We start from the raw sequence: 18643 nt of genomic DNA on the forward strand, positions 1-18643 counted from the left end.
TCATGTTGTCTTAAAATTTCTAAGACAGCAGTCCATTACAACAAGGTCAAGCAGCAGACATTGGGGACAACAAAGCTACAGACCGGCAGAGGGTGAAAACGACTCCTCACTGACCGGGATGACCGTCATCTTATTCAAATATCACTTCGAAACTGCAGGATGACATCAAGGGACCTACAAAAGGAATGGCAAATGGCAGCTGGGGTGAAGTGCACTGCAAGAACAGTTCATAACAGGCTCCTAGAGGCAGGGCTCAAGTCATGTAAAGGTAGAAAAAAACCTTTCATCAATGAGAAGCAAAGGAGAGCAAGGCTGAAGTTTGCCAAAGACCATAAGGATTGGACCATAGAGGACTGGAGTAAGGTAATCTTCTCTGATGAGTCTGATTTTCAGCTTTGCCCAACATCTGGTCGTCTAATGGTTAGACAGAGACCTGGAGAGGCGTACAAGCCACAGTGTCTTGTACTCACTGTGAAATTTGGTGGAGGATCGGTGATGATCTGGGGATGCTTCGGCAAGGCTGGAATTGGTCAGATTAATCTTAGCGGATGACGTATGAATCAATCCGCGTACAAGGTTATCCTGGAAAAACAGTTGATTCCTTCTACTCAGGCAATGTTCCCCAACTCTGAGGACTGGTATTTCCAGCAGGACAATGCACCATGCCACACAGCTAGATCAATCAATGTGTGCATGAAGGACCACCACATCAAATCCCTGTCATGGTCAGCCCAATCTCCAGACCTGAACCTCATTGAAGGAAGATGGATAGTCACAAGCCATCAAACAAAGTACTGCTTAAATTTTTGTACCAGGAATGACATAAGGTCACCCAAAAGCAGTGTGAAAGACTGGTGGAAAGCAGCCAAGACGCATGAAAGCTGCGATTAAAAATCATGGTTATTCCACAAAATATTGATTTCTGAACTCTTCCTGAGTTAAAAGTATGTAAAGATAAAAAAACAGAAAATCCCATTGTAGGATTTTTAAATAATTAATTTGCATTCTATTGCATGAAATATTTAAAAAATGGGAGAAGGAGGTGATTTTATTTTTTGAATTTTTTACATCTTTTTTTTAAGTAGAATGAAAAATAGAATCCAGTCATCCTCCTGGTTGTCAGAGGGTGGCACGCTCCTGATAATTCGGGGTGGCGGCTTGACTGAGCTTCTGTTCCTGCAAATCTGGGGACTTCGGAACTTTTGGAAGTTATTTATAAGTGGAAAAAAAAGTCCGGGGCCTCATACATGCAAAGCATACGCTCTACCACTGAGCTACATCCCCCATATAGGTGCCTCAGCCCCATGCCTAAGCCATAGATGCATCTACTGCATGTAAATGACCATTGCACAAAGAAATGGGAGCAGCACTTACAGGCTTTTTGCTGTCCAGCTTGTAAGTGCTGCTCTGATCCTGTGATTTTCCAGTGCTGCAGAGTCAAAACTGCCTCTGTCTGCAGCATTATAAAGAGCTGGGAAAAGAATTGTCAGGAGTGCACCACCCCCTGACAACCAGGAGGCCGAGGAGCAGTGTGCTCCTGAAGATCGGATCTTGGGACAAATCCTTTAACCTCTTTACCCTAAAGGGTGGTTTGCACGTTCATGACCAGGCCAATATTTACAATTCAGACCACTGTCCCTTTACGAGGTAATAACTCTGGAACGCTTCCATCGATCCCGGTGATTCTGACATTATTTTCTCATGACATATTGTACTTCATGTTAGTGGTAAATTGTCATTCATATAAAAAAACAGAAATTTGGTGAAAATTTTGAAAATTTCGCAATTTTCCAACTTTGAATTTTTATGCCCTTAAATCACAGAGATATGGCACACAAAACACTTAATAAGTTAAATTTCCCACATGTTTACTTTACATCAGCACAATTTTGGAACCAAAATTTTTTTTTTTAGTTAGGAAGTTATAAGGGTTAAAAGTTCACCAGCGATTTCTCGTTTTTGCAACACCATTATATTTTTAGGGACCACATCACATTTGAAGTCACTTTAAGGGGTATATATGATATAAAATACCCAAAAGTGACACCATTCTAAAAACTGCACCCCTCAAGGTGCTCAAAACCACATTCAAGAAGTTTATTAACCCTTCAGGTGCTTCACAGGAATTTTTTGAATGTTTAAAATAAATGAACATTTAACTTTTTTTCACAAAAAAATTACTTCAGGTCCAATTTTTTTTATTTTACCAAGGGTAACAGGAGAAATTGGACTGCAAAAGTTATTGTGCAATTTGTCCTGAGTACGCTGATACCTGATATGTGGGGGAAAACAATGTTTCGGCACATGGCAGAGCTAAGAAGGGAAGGAGCGCCGTTTGACTTTTTCAATGCAAAATTGGCTGGAATTCAGATCGGACACCATTGATGTACCTGATGTACCTAAACAATGGAAACCCCCCACCAGTGACCCCATTTTGGAAACTAGACCCCTCAAGGAACTTATCTAGATATGTGGTGAGAAGTTTGAACCCCCAAGGGCTTCACAGAAGTTTATAACGTACATGTCATGTTTGGAGAGCCCCTGATGTGCCCAAACAGTGGAAAGCCCCCACAAATGACACCATTTTGGAAACTAGACCCCTCAAGGAACTTATCTAGATATGTGGTGAGAACTTTGAACCCCCAAGGGTAACAGGACCCCAAAAGTTATTGTGCAATTTGTCTTGCATATGCTGATACCCCACATGTGGGGGTAAACCACTATTTGGGCGCATGGCAGAGCTCGGAAGGGAAGAAGCGCCATTTGACTTTTTTGGCTGAAATTGGGATCGGACTCCATGCCGCGTTTGGAGAGCCCCTGATGTGCCTAAACAGTGGAAACCCTGCACAAATGACATCATTTTGGAAACTAGACCCCACAAGGAACTTATCTAGATGTGTGGTGAGCACTTTGAACCCCCAAGGGCTTCACAGAAGTTTATAACGCCCGGACGTAAAAATAAAAAAATCATATTTTTTTCCACAAAAATGATATGTTTGCCCCCAATTTTTTATTTTCCTATGGGTAACAGGAGAAATTGGACCCCAAAAGTTGTTTTTCAATTTGCCCTGAGTAAGCTGATACCCCATATGTGGGGGTAAAACACTGTTTGGGCGCATGGTAGAGCTTGGAAGGAGCACCATTTGACTTTTTCAACGCAGAACACTGGAATTGAGATCAGACGCCATGTTGCATTTGGAGAGCACCTGATATGCCCAAACAGTGGAAACCCCCCCAATTATAACTCCAACCCTAACCCCAACACCCCCTAACCCTAATCTCAGCCCTAAGCCAAGCCCTAACCCTAACCCTAACCCTAGCCCTAACGGGAAAATGGAAATAAATACATTTTTTTAATTTTATTATTTTTCCCTAACTAAGGGGGTGGTAACGGGGGGTTTGATTTACTATTTATGGTGGTTTTTATATTTGGCAGCTGTCACACGCTAAAAGACGCTTTTTATTGTAAAAATAGTTTTTGCATCACCACATTTTGAGAGGTATAATTTTTCCATATTTTGACCCACTGAGTCATGTGAGGTCTTATTTTTTGTGGGACGAGTTGACGTTTTTATTGGTACCATTTTTGGGTATGTGACTTTTTTTATCGCTTTTTATTCCGATTTTTGGGACGCAGAATGAACAAAAACCAGCGTTTCATGAATTTCTTTTGGGGGGGTGCGTTTACACCGTTCCGTGTGCGGTAAAATTGATAAAGCGGTTTTATTCTTCGGGTCAGTACAGTTACAGCGATACCTCACTTTTGTCGTTTTTTATGTTTTGGCGCTTTTATGCAATAAAAACAATTTTATGCAAAAAACAATTATTTTTGCATCGCTTTATTCTGCGAGCTATTATAACTTTTTTATTTTTTCGCTGATGACGCTGTATGGCGGCTCGTTTTTTGCGGGACAAGATGATGTTTTCAGCGGTACCATGGTTATTTATATCCGTCTTTTTAATTGCGCATTTTGCACATTTTGTTCGGCGGTATGATAATAAAGCCTTGTTTTTTGCTTCGTTTTTTATTTTTATTTTTTAAGGGGTTAACTAGTGGGACAGTTTTATAGGGCGGGTCGTTATGGAAGCAGCGATACTAAATATGTGTACTTTTATTGTTTTTTTTTGTTTCCAAAAAATGAATTTATTAGGGAATATTTTTTTTTTTAAATTTATTTGGCGATTTTTTTATAAATTATTTTTACACTTTTTTTTTTTTTACTTTATTACATTGTCCCAGGGGGGACATCACTGTCACACTGTCACATCACAGATCGCTGTGACAGATCAGCGATCTGACATTGGCGCTGCACCAGGCTCTCTGCAGGCACTGAGGAAGCTGCCTCCCTGCAGGCCCCCGAAGGTCCCACGGCCATATTGAATCCGGGGACCTGCAAGGAAGGAGGACCTGCAGCAGCGCTGCACATCGCGCTGCTCTGGGGGTTTCAGGGAAGCACGGGGGGAGCCCCCTCCCTGACGATGCTTCTCTAAACCCCCGTACACTGCAATCATGTTTGATCGCAGTGTGCCAGGGTTTAACATGCAGGGGCGGTCCGTGACCACCCCTGACACATAGTGCCAGGTGTCAGCTGTGATAATCAGCTGACACCTGGCCGTGATCAGCGGCGCCCCCCCCCCCGGAGCGCCGTTGATCGCATTGACGTACTATCCTATCCTCGGTCATAGGGGTCCTGGTACCGTGCACGGTCTGATGTCAGAAAGGGGTTAAGCTATTGTTCTTTTTTCCTGCATTTACCATGTGGGATAGATCACATAATTTTTCAATATTTTGGGCTTTTATGGAAAAGGTAAACCTTATCGATGAATTCTTTCGATTTTCTTATACTTAAAGGGATTTGTTCCCACTGTACGTTGCTGTAGAGCGCCCCGATGGTGACCGATACAAGAAGAAAGGTTACTTACCTACGGGATCAGGAGAGATGTCGCCTTTCAGCCGCCGCTGATTGTCTGCAGCCCATCAGGGGACATAAGCACCGCCACGAGACCGTCAGGGGGCGCAGCGCTCAGAGATGTTCCCATCCGGGAGGTGTTGTACACTTTCTTCCTAATTGATTGAGATAATCGAAGAGTGTCGTCCATTAGTGAACAATCCCTTTAAAAATATGGGAAAAAGAGAATTGTATTTTTAAAAATTTGCTTAAAAAAGATGCAAAAATGGCAAAAATAGAATCCTCTCCTCTTCCCATATTGTACATATAACCAAATAATAAAGAATTAAAGTAGTTTTGCTTCATCCCTAATAGTCCAGACTGTTGGAATATGATGTCATTTATGCTGCAGAATTATGAAAAAAGAAAAACGAATTGTGAGAAGATCTATGATGGTAGATTCAGAGTCAGATTCTCGTCATGGATCGTTCTCAGAATTGAGATCACACATCAGACAGTGTGTGCAGGGGATGTATCTCAGTGGTAGAGCGCATGCTTTGCATGTATGAGGCCCCGGGTTCAATCCCCGGTATCTCCACATTTTTGTGACAAATAACAAGAAAACTTCCAAAATATTCAGAAATCTGATAAATGTGCGGAAATTCACCAGTCTGGATGTAACACGAAGCCCGGAATCAGCGCTAAATATCAGACAGATTTGCTTTTGTTGAGGATTCTATGCATAATAACTGTCAGACCCCAGGGGGCGCTGTAACCAGCACTATACATGTACAGACCGACATCGCTAGAGACTACAGAGGAGCAGATTGTGTTTGCAGACCCCTGATCCAGTTATTCTGAGGCTGTGAAATTATAGCCTCCCGAACCTCCCCCTACCTGCCGCTGCTCCCCGATTTGTAGGCTCCGCACAACGTTTCGAAAGATGCATATCTAATGCTGGCAGGTGGAAGGAGGTTCGCATAGTAGCAGTATTATGCAGGCACTGAATGGTAGCCTTATGTGTGCACTGTATGGTAGTATTATGTGGGATCAGTGATGTGGATTTTTTGATTGATATAGATATATATCTCTGTGCATACTGTGGCCTGTCCTAATTAGACAGAGTCTTATTGAGCGCTCAAAGGAAAAGAGGAAGCTACACTTAGTTAGCAACAACTCATTCCAGCAGAACTCTGGAAACTTTATTGAATATACTTGGTTTTATCAGCTGTACAGAAAGGAGTGGTTACTCATTAACATAAGGCTGAACTTCTTATCAAATTGGTCAGTTTAAATACATGAGCATATATGGGTGTCCGACCTGGGGTTACTTAGACACCATGTGATTTACTGTCCGGAGTCTTGCACTCGTCAGCAAGTCTCCAATATCGGCTGGACCATCTGGCCTTACTTCCTCATTCCCTATGTCTGCTAGATATTTCTCAAGTCAGAAGACAATGCTATCATGAGATGACTGGGTAGCAGGTCAACTTCCACCAACTAGTTATAAGGTTCAAACTGTGAATATGTATTTGTATGCATATGGCTATATAAGAATACATGAATATATGGAGTATATAGCAGTATGTAGCCTATAGCAGGCAAGTGAGATCTATATGAAATACATATACATATATATTTCCATAATGGTAGTATTATGTGTGCACTGTATAGTAATATTATGTGGGAACAGTATGGTAGTATTATGTGTGCGCTGTACGGTAGTATTATGTGTGCGCTGTATGGTAGTATTATGGGGCTGGGTGCTGTATGTAGTATTATTTGTGCGCTTTGTGCTAGCTTTATGTGGGCTCTGTATGGTAGAATTATGTGGGTGCTGTAGGGTAGTATTATTTGGGCAATGTAGGGTAGTATTATGTGGGATTTCTATGGTAGTATTATAAGTGCTCTGTATGATAGTATCATGTGGGCTTATTTTATTTTATTTTTTTTTAATTTGCTTAAAAAAAGATGCAAAAATGGCAAAAATAGAATCCCCTCCTCTTCCCATATTGTACATATAACCAAATAATAAAGAATTAAAGTAGTTTTGCTTCGTCCCTAATAGTCCAGACTGTTGGAATATGATGTCATTTATGCTGCAGAATTATGAAAAAAGAAAAACGAATTGTGAGAAGATCTATGATGGTAGATTCAGAGTCAGATTCTCGTCATGGATCGTTCTCAGAATTGAGATCACACATGAGACAGTGTGTGCAGGGGATGTAGCTCAGTGGTAGAGCGCATGCTTTGCATGTATGAGGCCCCGGGTTCAATCCCCGACATCTCCAGCTTTTGTGTCACATAACAAGAGAACTTCCAAAATATTCCGAAATCTGATAAATGTGCGGAAATTCACCAGTCTTCTGTCTGGATGTAACACGAAGACCTGACTCAGCGCTAAATATCAGACAGATTTGCTTTTGTTGAGGATTCTATGTAGAATAACTGTCGGACACCAGGGGGCGCTGTAACCAGCACTATACATGTACAGACCGACATCGCTAGAGACTACAGAGGAGCAGATTGTGTTTGCAGACCCCTGGTCCAGTTACTCTGAGGCTGTGAAATGATAGCCCCCCAAACCACCCCCTACCTGCCGCTGCTCCCAGATTTGTAGGCTCCGCACGTTTACAAAGATGCATATGTAATGCTGGCAGGTGGAAGGAGGTTCGCATAGTATCTGTATTATGCAGGCACTGAATGGTAGTATTATGTGGGCTCTGTATGGTAGTATAATGTGTGCTCTGTATGGTAGTATTATGGAGCTGGGTGCTGTATGTAGTATTATTTGAGTGCTTTATGCTAGTTTTATGTGGGCTCTGTATGGTTGTATTATGTGGGCTCTGTATGGTAGTATTATGTGGGCTCTGTATGGTAGTATTATGTGGGCTCTGTATGGTAGTATTATGTGGGTGCTGTATGGTAGTATTATGTGGGTTCTGTATGGTAATATTATGTGGGTGCTGTATGGTATTATTATGTGGGCTCTGTATGGTAGTATTATGTGTGCTCTGTATGGTAGTATTATGGAGCTGGGTGCTGTATGTAGTATTATTTGAGCGCTTTATGCTAGTTTTATGTGGGCTCTGTATGGTTGTATTATGTGGGCTCTGTATGGTAGTATTATGTGGGCTCTGTATGGTAATATTATGTGGGTATTGTATGGTAGTATTATGTGGGTGCTGTATGGTAGTATTATGTGGGCTCTGTATGGTAATATTATGTGGGTGCTGTATGGTAGTATTATGTGGGCTCTGTATGGTAATATTATGAGGGCTCTGTATGGTAATATTATGTGAGTGCTGTAAGGTAATATTATGTGGGCTCTATATAGTAGTGTTATCTGTGCTCTGTATGGTAGTATGGGGCTGGGTGCGGTATGTAGTATTATTTGTGCGCTTTATGCTAGTATTATGTGGGCTCTGTATGGTTGTATTATGTGGGCACTGTATGGTTGTATTATGTGGGCTCTGTATGTTAATATTATGGGGGCTCTGTATGGTAGTATGTTTTCTCTGTATGGTTTTATTATGTGAGCTCTGTATAGTAATATTATGTGTGCGCTGAATGGTAGTAATATGTGGGCTCTGTATGGTAATATTATGGGGGCTGTGTATAGTTGTATTATGTGGGCTCTGTATGGTAATATTATGTGGGCTCTGTATGGTTGTATTATGTGGGCTCTGTATGGTAATATTACGTGGGCCCTATTTGGTAGTATTATGCTAGCACTTTGTAGCAGTATTTGTTATGAACTGAACTTAACCCATTATATTGTGGACATTTATAAACAGTCCTACCTATAATTGCTCCAACACCACAGTGCTATACCATACTGTCTGTATAAGGCTATGTGCACACGGTGCGGATCCTCCTGCAGATTTTTCCGTGCGGATTTTACTAAATCCTCAGTTTAATGACCTGGATTTTTCCTGCGGATTTCTTCCTTTTTTTGCGGTTTTACTGCCGTTTTTATGCGGTTTTACACTGCGGTTTTCCACCTGTGGATTTGTAGAATGGAGCAGGTGGAAAACTGCAGCAAAACCGCACAAAAGAAGTGACATGCTGCTTTTTATTTCCGCACAAAAACCGGGCGGAGAAATCCGCAGCATGTGCACAGCGTTTTTTTTACATAGGCTATAATGGTACTGTACATCACCTGCAGTACTGCAGCGGCGAATCCGCAGTAGGAACCGCACCGTGTGCACAGACCCTAATGTTTCCACTCCAGGACCTGTCTCCTATAAAACTTATATTTTAAGATTCATCAGTTTTTGACCCACATTCTTTTGCTGTTGTAGTTTATAAGCCTGTAGCTTCCAGCTCCACCATTTTTTGAAAGGGAGTGCAGCTTATCTTGGAGTTGGTGAAGCTGAGCGCATTTGAAAAATTCATCATAATTTAGAGCATAAAAGTCATTACTGCTGCAGCCAATCAGTGAGCTCAGCGGCTCGTGCTGTCTACCCAGGTAGCGCTCATGCAGTTGTAGGGGATGTAGCTCAGTGGTAGAGTGCATGCTTTGCATGTATGATCCCCTGGGTTCAATCCCCGGCATAAAGAACATTATAACATCTAAATTCAGAAATCTGAAAAAATGTGAGTAACATTCCCTGGTCATCTGTCTGGATGTAGCACAAGGATCAGACTCACTACTAAGTATCAGAACAACTAATTTTTAAGAATTATGTGTCAGACACTTGGGGCCGGTGTAATCAGAACATAGCGGATGAAAAATTATATACTTTCAAAGTATAAAAATGATTTTGTGATTTTTTTTCTCTAACACTCGAAAAAAAAATTTTTTTCACAATTCTCACAGGGATAAACATGCGATCCTGTGATTGCACTGATAATGCACAGTACTACTTATGTACTGCTGTGCACTAACCTGTCAGTGTTTAGCTGCAGCCTATCGGGGATCTGATAGAATAATGTATAGGGCAAGAACAGAGGTCAAAGTTAGGACTTTGGTTACCGTAAGAATCCAAGCGGGGGGGTGCTGACAGAGGGAGCGACCTTCAGCTGTCGAGCTCCTTAGATACCTCAATCACTATTGATAACAGCATCTGAGGAGTTAAAGTGCTGGGATCGGAGATAGGTCTGGTCCCAGCACACACAGAAGGAGATCACCTGTGTATAACCACTGACTCTTGCTGCAGATGGTCACAACTTTTGTGCCCGTGCCATCCCCCCAAAAATAAGATTTTTGAAAAAGAAGGATTCCCGGTGCACAACCTCAGCATAAAATATGACCGTGCCATTATTAGCCTACAGGCTGCTTATATTAGTTGGATCTGGAGTTCTCTTTGCCTATTTATCATGAGATCTCAATAAAAGATTCACTAAATCATAAAATTCTCTCTGCGTTCAGCCACCACTAGAGGGAGCTCCTAGCAAGTGATAACAGCTCCCACTGAACCCTGTGATAAATCAGTGAGCTCCCTCTAGTGGTGAGAGAATTGTGCAAAAGTGCTCAGAGAGGGGTTTCTGGGAATTAAAATTATTCCAAAAATCTCCAAATCAGAAATTTTTTTGTATGTTTTAAAATGTAGAAGGAAATCTGGATGAAGTGCCGCTGTGTTATGCAGATTAACACCCACCTGTCATGGTCGGAGATCTACCAATAAGATGCTACAGTCAGTAGGGATTGCAGCATTTTGGTGTTACAGAGTTGGGGTCCTCTTTCGTCCCACTGAACCCACAGCAGAGCAATTGTGGGGTGCTGAGCAGCTGTTAAGGAAGCTGCAGGTCTTATAAAGTCCACAAGAGGGCCTAAAATCTCTTCACACTGATTTGTAAAGACTTTTATCAATGGCAGCTGTTATAACCTGATATCACAAAACATCTGTTAGATTCACAGAACTCTTGCCTATAGTAGTATTTAAAAAATTAAAATGACAAAGGGAAAGTTAGGAGGTGTCAGGGTAATCAATATGATAAAATATAAAATGGAAAATTGTGGAGTGAATAAAAGATAATAACCCTGCGACCAAGAAGCCGGACTGAAGTAGTGACCACATAATTTTTCAATATTTTGGGCTTTTATGGAAAAGGTAAATCTTATTATCGATGAATTCTTTCGATTTTCTTATACTTAAAGGGATTGGTTCCCACTGTACATTGCTGTAGAGCGCCCCGATGGTGCCCGATACAAGAAGAAAGGTAACTTACCTACGGGATCAGGAGAGATGTCGCCTTTCAGCCGCCGCTGATTGTCTGCAGCCCATCAGGGGACATAAGCACCGTCACGAGACTGTCAGGGGGCGCAGCGCTCAGAGATGCTCCCATCCGGGAGATGGGAATTAAAGTAGTTTTGCTTCGTCCCTAATGGTCCAGACTGTTGGAATATGATGTCATTTATGCTGCAGAATTATGAAAAAAGAAAAACGAATTGTGAGAAGCTCTATGATGGTAGATTCAGAGTCAGATTCTCATCATGGATCGTTCTCAGAATTGAGATCACACATCAGACAGTGTGTGCAGGGGATGTAGCTCAGTGGTAGAGCGCATGCTTTGCATGTATAAGGCCCCAGGTTCAATCCCCGGCATCTCCAGCTTTTGTGTCAAATAACAAGAAAACTTACAAAATATTCAAAAATCTGATAAATGTGCGGAAATTCACCAGTCTTCTGTCTGGATGTAACACGAAGACCGTACTCAGCACTAAATATCAGACAGATTTGCTTTTGTTGAGAATTCTATGTAGAATAACTGTCAGACACCAGGGGGCGCTGTAACCAGAACTATACATGTACAGACCGACATCGCTATAGACCACAGAGGAGCAGATTGTATTTGTAGACAGGGCTGCCACTAGGAATTTTGGGGCACCCTGGAGACTCCGGACAGGCTCCACCCCAGCGTCGCCTCCACCCTCGAACTGTCCACAGTCAAAAGATTGTTTAAGCCGCCGCCACGACAAGGTAGACTTTTGGCCAGTACCTACTCTACTCTAACCTATTAAACATTTGTGAAAATATCCAATACAATTTAGGTATATTTTTATTTATTTTTCAATTTTTAAAATGACCAATAATATCACATACAGGGGACAAATACCAGCGCACCATGACCAGACCACATATTACCACCACTTAGTGACCTATACTACCACATACAAGGAACAAATACCACCGCACCATGACCAGACCACATATTACCACCACAGTGACCGAATAATACCACATACAAGGAACAAATACCCCCGAAGAAGCCAACACGAAATGCGCGTTGGGGCTGCGTTCTTGTGGGTCCCTGACTGAGGCATAATGGGTAAGAGCAGAGTTTACACTATGTTTTGGATTGTGGCTCTATACTAATTTACAGTCATATGTTAAAGTTTTTAACTGATGGACTCAGTTATATTTCTGGTTTCAAATGAGGTTTATTGTACTAACAGAAAATGTGCAATCTGCATTTAAACAAAATTTGACTGGTGCAAAAGTATGGGCACCCTTATCATTTTCTTGATTTGAACACTCCTAACTACTTTTTACTGACTTCCTGAAGCACAAAGGCTGGTTTCACATTTGCGTTTTTTTGCGCTTGAAAAAACGCATACGTGCGCATGCGTTTTTTCCCCTATATTTAACATGGGTGCGCATACCTGCGCGCTGGCATGCGCACGTATGCGATTTTCATGCGCTGCGTTTTTTTGGGGTGTGCGTTTGTATTTCACAGACGCTACATGTTGCATTTTTTGGTCCTGGAAAAAAACGCATGCGCACGTATGCGCACGTTTTGCGCTAAAAATGGCCATTATAGCCTATGGATGCGCATACGTGCGCACTGGCATGCGCATGTATGCGTTTTTTTAGCGCTGCGTTTTTTTGGTGGTGACCACTTGTTGTACTAGTTATAAACTTCTAAAGTCAAAAAAAAAAGTCTATATAAAGGAGGTGCCTGCCAAAACTCTTGCCACTACTACACTGACAGATTGGAGAGCAGACAGTCACCAAGGAACACATTATCAGCGCAAGAATGTGAGTATATTACATTATATGCCTGTCCTTTTAAATTATGTATGTACTAATGATTTTTATTATTTTTACATGCAGTATGTCTTCAGAATCCGAATATTCCCCATCGCGGCAGGAATTGGCGCAAGCAGACAGTGAGGTGATTATTTTCGTGCATCTGGTAAGTATATCTGCTGCTACTCCAAATCTCTTACGTTTTTTTCAACTTTTTTAAGACATCATCCTCATCATCTTCTGCGGACGGGACTTCTGAGGGCGAAGAGCAGGAGCAGCGAAGCCAAGTCCCGGTGGTGATACGGAATGTATGTATCAAATGATTTGTAATGTTCTTTATTTTTTATCTTCTATTTTTACTCTTTTTTTATGTTTCTTTTTTTTGTAACTTTTTATTCAATTTAAATTTGATTATTCTAATGAATGTGTTTTGTCTAGGTTCCACAACGGGATGAAGACGTCTACCTGGATAATGAGCAGCTCATCAGCCTGGTCCAGGAGCGTGCGCCGTTGTGGGACAGCCGTGACCGGCTGTACAAGGACAATGTGGTGACCCGGCGGCTATGGAATGAGGTGGCCGCAGCGTTGATGGATGGCTGGGACAGCGCCACAGCATCCTCCAAAAAGGCGTTTAGTGAGTATTTCCCTGCTCTGTATTGTGCCGCAGTGACTGTTGTCCTTGACGGCACTGTTGGGTTTCGTGCTAGGTATATTCTAGCAGGAAACCCAACAGTGTCATCGGGCTCTACAGTGACTGCTTTGAGTATTGTATTGCTATATTGTGCCGCAGTGACTGTTGTCCTTGACGGCACTGTTGGGTTTCGTGCTAGGTATATTCTAGCAGGAAACCCAACAGTGTCATCGGGCTCTACAGTGACTGCTTTGAGTATTGTATTGCTATATTGTGCCGCAGTGACTGTTGTCCTTGACGGCACTGTTGGGTTTCGTGCTAGGTATATTCTAGCAGGAAACCCAACAGTGTCATCGGGCTCTACAGTGACTGCTTTGAGTATTGTATTGCTATATTGTGCCGCAGTGACTGTTGTCCTAGACGGCACTGTTGGGTTTCGTGCTAGGTATATTCTAGCAGGAAACCCAACAGTGTCATCGGGCTCTACAGTGACTGCTTTGAGTATTGTATTGCTATATTGTGCCGCAGTGACTGTTGTCCTTGACGGCACTGTTGGGTTTCGTGCTAGGTATATTCTAGCAGGAAACCCAACAGTGTCATCGGGCTCTACAGTGACTGCTTTGAGTATTGTATTGCTATATTGTGCCGCAGTGACTGTTGTCCTTGACGGCACTGTTGGGTTTCGTGCTAGGTATATTCTAGCAGGAAACCCAACAGTGTCATCGGGCTCTACAGTGACTGCTTTGAGTATTGTATTGCTATATTGTGCCGCAGTGACTGTTGTCCTTGACGGCACTGGTTTTTTTTTCCCAACAGTGGACAAAGTCCGAACACGTTGGCGTTCGATCAAGGACCGCTTCAACAGTGATGTTCGTGCTGAGGGCCAGGTTCGCAGTGGATCTGCGTCAAGGACCAGAACTAGATACCGTCACTATCACGCAGTTCCTAAGACCGGTCCTTGCCACGAGATCGTAAGTATTATAAATTTTGGGTTTTTATTTTTATTAATCTGTGTTTTTCTAATCCACAGCTGATGCTTCTTGTAAAGGCATGGTAGTAATGATTTTCCTTTCTTCCACAGCACCTGGAGCAGCACCCTGCAACCTGGCCCTGGAGCGGTCCTTCCTCGGACGTCCTCTGACCCGTCCCAGCCATCCGACAGCCAGGAAGCACCTTGCAGGTCAGCCACACACACAGCTGGTGACCAGGAAGCTGGGCCATCAGGTGTTCCCCTGTCCCAGGTCTCTGCCACTGGTTATGCGGGCACTACCCGCCAGCGGCAGAGGGCCTTGGACAGGAATGTCTTGCCCAAGTTTATGCATTTGAGCGAGGCCTTTAATTCCAGCCTCAAGTCGCTGTCCTACAGAGTTGAAAGCGGTTTTGCACTCATGGAACGTGGTTTTAACCACTTTGAACACCGCTTCAATTCTGTAGAACAGCGCCTTGACCGTCTGGAGGCCGACCTCAACAGACCAGCACACCATTTTTTTAGTAAGATTGAAAAGGGCATGGCGGAACACCTTAGTCCTGAGCAACAGCTGAATGTGCTGCAGGCCTGCAACAATGCTTTCTTGCAGGCTATGCAGCATAATCGGTACGGTCAGCAGTCAGTGGTGTCATTTCCACCTGTGCCACCATTGACTCGCTTCACTTCACTACCGACTTGTGCTGCATACCACTGCACGGACACCTCTATTCAAAGCCAGGACACCCACCGTTACACCACCACAAGTCTGAGTGCAGCTGGTCACTTCACCGACACCACCATGGCAAGCGCTGCTCCTGTCTGGAGCACCACCGCCACTCCCATGCATGCGTGGAGCTCAGCCACCACTAGGCAAACATGGAACAGCCCTGCCACTACAACAACATGTAGTAGCCCTGCCACCACCACTCCGCAAAACTGGACCATCACTGCCGCCACCAGTCCTCCTGCAAGGACGAGCACTGCCAACCAAGAGCAGCAGCAGCAGCCACCTCAGCAGCAGCAGCAGCCACCTCAGCAGCAGCCACCTCAGCAGCAGCCACCTCAGCAGCAGCAGCAGCCACCCCAGCAGACGGGGGACCTACACTCAATATTTGCCCCAAGTTCAAGGCGAAATCCATCAAGGCGGGCATTGGGCCAAAGTCGGTCCAGGCACACAAGCCTACGGCGACATGCCATTACAACAAATGTACCTGAACAGATTTCCTCTCCTCCAAGTGTTCCTAGTTTAATTCCCTTAACTGGACTACCTTCCCCCACAAGTTTTGTTGCCCCTTCCCCTCAAACACCGTCTTCAACTGCAAGTGTTGCATATTCCCTGCACACCCCCAAATTGAAACCATCTGCCCCCAAACGCCGGAAAAAATAATTTTTTGGTTTATTTTTGTGATTAAAAATAAATTTACATTTGTGGTTCACCATTACAAAGTTTCATTAATGTTGTTTGCGCCGCTCACACACACTGATGGGTAAATACATGTTAAAAACCAACCCAAGGCCTAGTATAGTCATATGTGAAATAACACGGACTAGTATAGTCATACCAAGGCCTAGTGTAATAACTCGAGTTTTACCAACTTGGATCTGGTTTCATGAAAAACAAAAAGTTGAAACTTGTCTAAAAAATAAGTTTCTTTCTTAAAAAGTTTCACCAGTTTGTTTTTTGTGAAACAAGATGCTAGTTGGTAAAAATCGAGTTATTACAGTAGGCCTTGGTATGACTATACTAGGCCGTGGTATTTCACATGACTATACTAGTAGGCCCAAGGCCTACTATACTCATATTTGAAATACCACGGCCTAGTATAGTCATTCCAAGGCCTACTGTAATAACTCTAGTTTTACCAACATGAATCTGGTTTCATGAAAAACAAAAAGTTGAAACTTGTCTAAAAAATAAGTTTCTTTCTTAAAAAGTTTCACCAGTTTGTTTTTCGTGAAACAAGATCCTAGTTGGTAAAAATCTAGTTATTACAGTAGGCCTTGGTATGACTATACTAGGCCGTGGTATTTCACATATGACTATACTAGTAGGCCCAAGGCCTACTATACTCATATTTTAAATACCACGGCCTAGTATAGTCATTCCAAGGCATAGTGTAATAACTCTAGAAACTTGTCTATTTATACACTACCACAATTTTAAATAAAAGTTGGAATTGAGCTGATTACATTCATCCACTCAATGCTGACTTGTATTCCCCATGGACTTTCATTGGGGTTGGGTTTTGAGGGTTGGGTTTTGAAAAAATCACATACTTTTTTTTCAACTAGTTTGACAATTTTCTCTTGAAAAAAATTGGTTTCCTGATTCATGGCCTGCAGCTTTGCTCGTTCCAATATATTTCACGCAGACTAGCAATGCTGCATTTTAACTCATATGTGTATTTACCTGCCCAGGTGTGTGAACATCAAAAAATTCAGTTATACATGGGAAGTTTTTTATTTAATTGGATTTTAAAAAATATAGTGCACTCAGTAATGGTATCAAATAAGGTTTTTTATTACCATAAACAAACAAAAACATTACACCATTTCATCTTGCCAGTGCACCCGTCCTACATCAGAAATAAAGTAGGCCGCAAATTGGTCCCTCATTTGGCCAACTTCAACGGATGACCTGAGAGTGTGCTGAGTGAATTCAGGCAATGGGTTAGGAGCATCATCGTCCAGTTCAAAGGTCGGGTGCTCTTTAGCCATCACAAAGTTATGTAGAACCACACAGGCCTTCACCACCTCATCGACTGTTTCAAGTTTAAGATTAATGGCCGTGCCCAGAATTCGCCATCTGGAGACAAGAATCCCAAAAGCACACTCGACAGTTCTTCTGACCCTGGTCAGCCTGTAATTAAATATTTTTTTGGTGTGGTCCAAGTCCCGGCTGGAGTAGGGTTTCAGTAAGTTTCCGCACATTTGAAAAGCCTCATCGCCAACCATTACAAAGGGCAGTGGCGGAGCTTCGGTGTGAGGAAGAGGCCGTGGCATAGGGAAATTAAATTGGTTGCCATACAACCTCCGGCCCATGTCTGAGTTTTTAAAAGCCTGTGAGTCATTACCACGGCCAAATGCTCCAATGTCCACTGCTACAAACATACATCCGGCATCCGCAATGGCCATGAGTACTATTGAAAAGTACTTTTTGTAATTATAGTACTCAGATCCAGTTCTTTTGGGTTTGATGATCCGTATGTGTTTACCATCAACAGCTCCCAAACAGTTGGGAAAATTGCATACTGTCCAGAATTTGTCAGCAATTTCCATCCACTTTTCAGCGGTGGGCAGGGGCAGAAATTCTGGACAAAGAACATTCCAGAGAGCCCGGCAGGTGTCAGCAACAATTCCTGACAAGGTAGAGATTCCAATACGGTACTGGAAGTGTAGTGAAGATAGGGTTTCTCCAGTCGCCAGGAATCTGTGAACAGACAAAGAAGTAAAATTAATATTTATGTATATTATTTTAAAAAACTATAAAATAAAATATTAGTACATTCACGAAAACTAATTACCCAAGGTTTTGAATACTAAATTTAAAAAAAAAACATCAGACCGCACCCCTTGGTTTAATATTACATACCGTAATGTCACCAGTAGCCGTTCCTCAGGAGGAATCGCACGACGGAGCTGTGTGTCCTGTCTCCGGATAGATTGTTGGACACGAGCAAGCAAATCCCTGAAACTTTCTTGGGACATCCGGATATAATCTATAAATTTCTCCGGGTTTGCCTGGAGCTCGCTGTAGAGGGTGTGGTATGCCCCACGGCTCTCCCGGAGTTCAACAATCGGATGTATCCACATACGCCGCCGCTGCCGTCTTCGCTCCCTCTCTCTCTTCCTTTGTTCATGGCAGGCAACTGCATACGCCTGAGCCATCGCGATGTCCAAATCCAAGTTGAAGTGAAAACTCTTCCAGCGCAGATCCATGGTCACGAGAAGAATCAAGCAAATGTGAAGAATACTGTAGACAGGGTCTATATATTAACATACCACACCCACAATGAAGTCCCATTGGTCTTGTGTGTTGTTGAATGTTTTTTTTTTCTTTTTTGGGGGATTTTTCCAAAATCTGTAAAAAAACGCAAAGGCACAAAAAACGCATACAAACGCACAAAAACGCTGCGGTTTTTTCCTGCATGCGCATAAAAATGCTTGAAAAAAATGCAGC

The 18643-nt window shown here is 42.7% G+C and overlaps 1 protein-coding gene and 3 non-coding genes across 4 annotated transcripts in view; all 4 read left to right on the forward strand.

Moving 5' to 3' along the window:
* Positions 1-18643, forward strand: part of LOC141083753 (uncharacterized) — a 98316-nt gene that overhangs the window by 55182 nt on the left and 24491 nt on the right. The window lies entirely within an intron of this gene.
* TRNAA-UGC (transfer RNA alanine (anticodon UGC)) lies at positions 5416-5487 on the forward strand. The gene has a single exon. It is a non-coding gene; the product is annotated as a tRNA-Ala (tRNA).
* On the forward strand, positions 7109-7180 carry TRNAA-UGC (transfer RNA alanine (anticodon UGC)). Its single transcript has one exon. It is a non-coding gene; the product is annotated as a tRNA-Ala (tRNA).
* Positions 11375-11446, forward strand: TRNAA-UGC (transfer RNA alanine (anticodon UGC)). Its single transcript has one exon. It is a non-coding gene; the product is annotated as a tRNA-Ala (tRNA).

This window comes from Dendrobates tinctorius, unplaced genomic scaffold, assembly GCF_039654945.1.
Source record: "Dendrobates tinctorius isolate UK_male_01 unplaced genomic scaffold, ASM3965494v1 ptg000021l, whole genome shotgun sequence".
Lineage (NCBI taxonomy): Eukaryota > Metazoa > Chordata > Amphibia > Anura > Dendrobatidae > Dendrobates > Dendrobates tinctorius.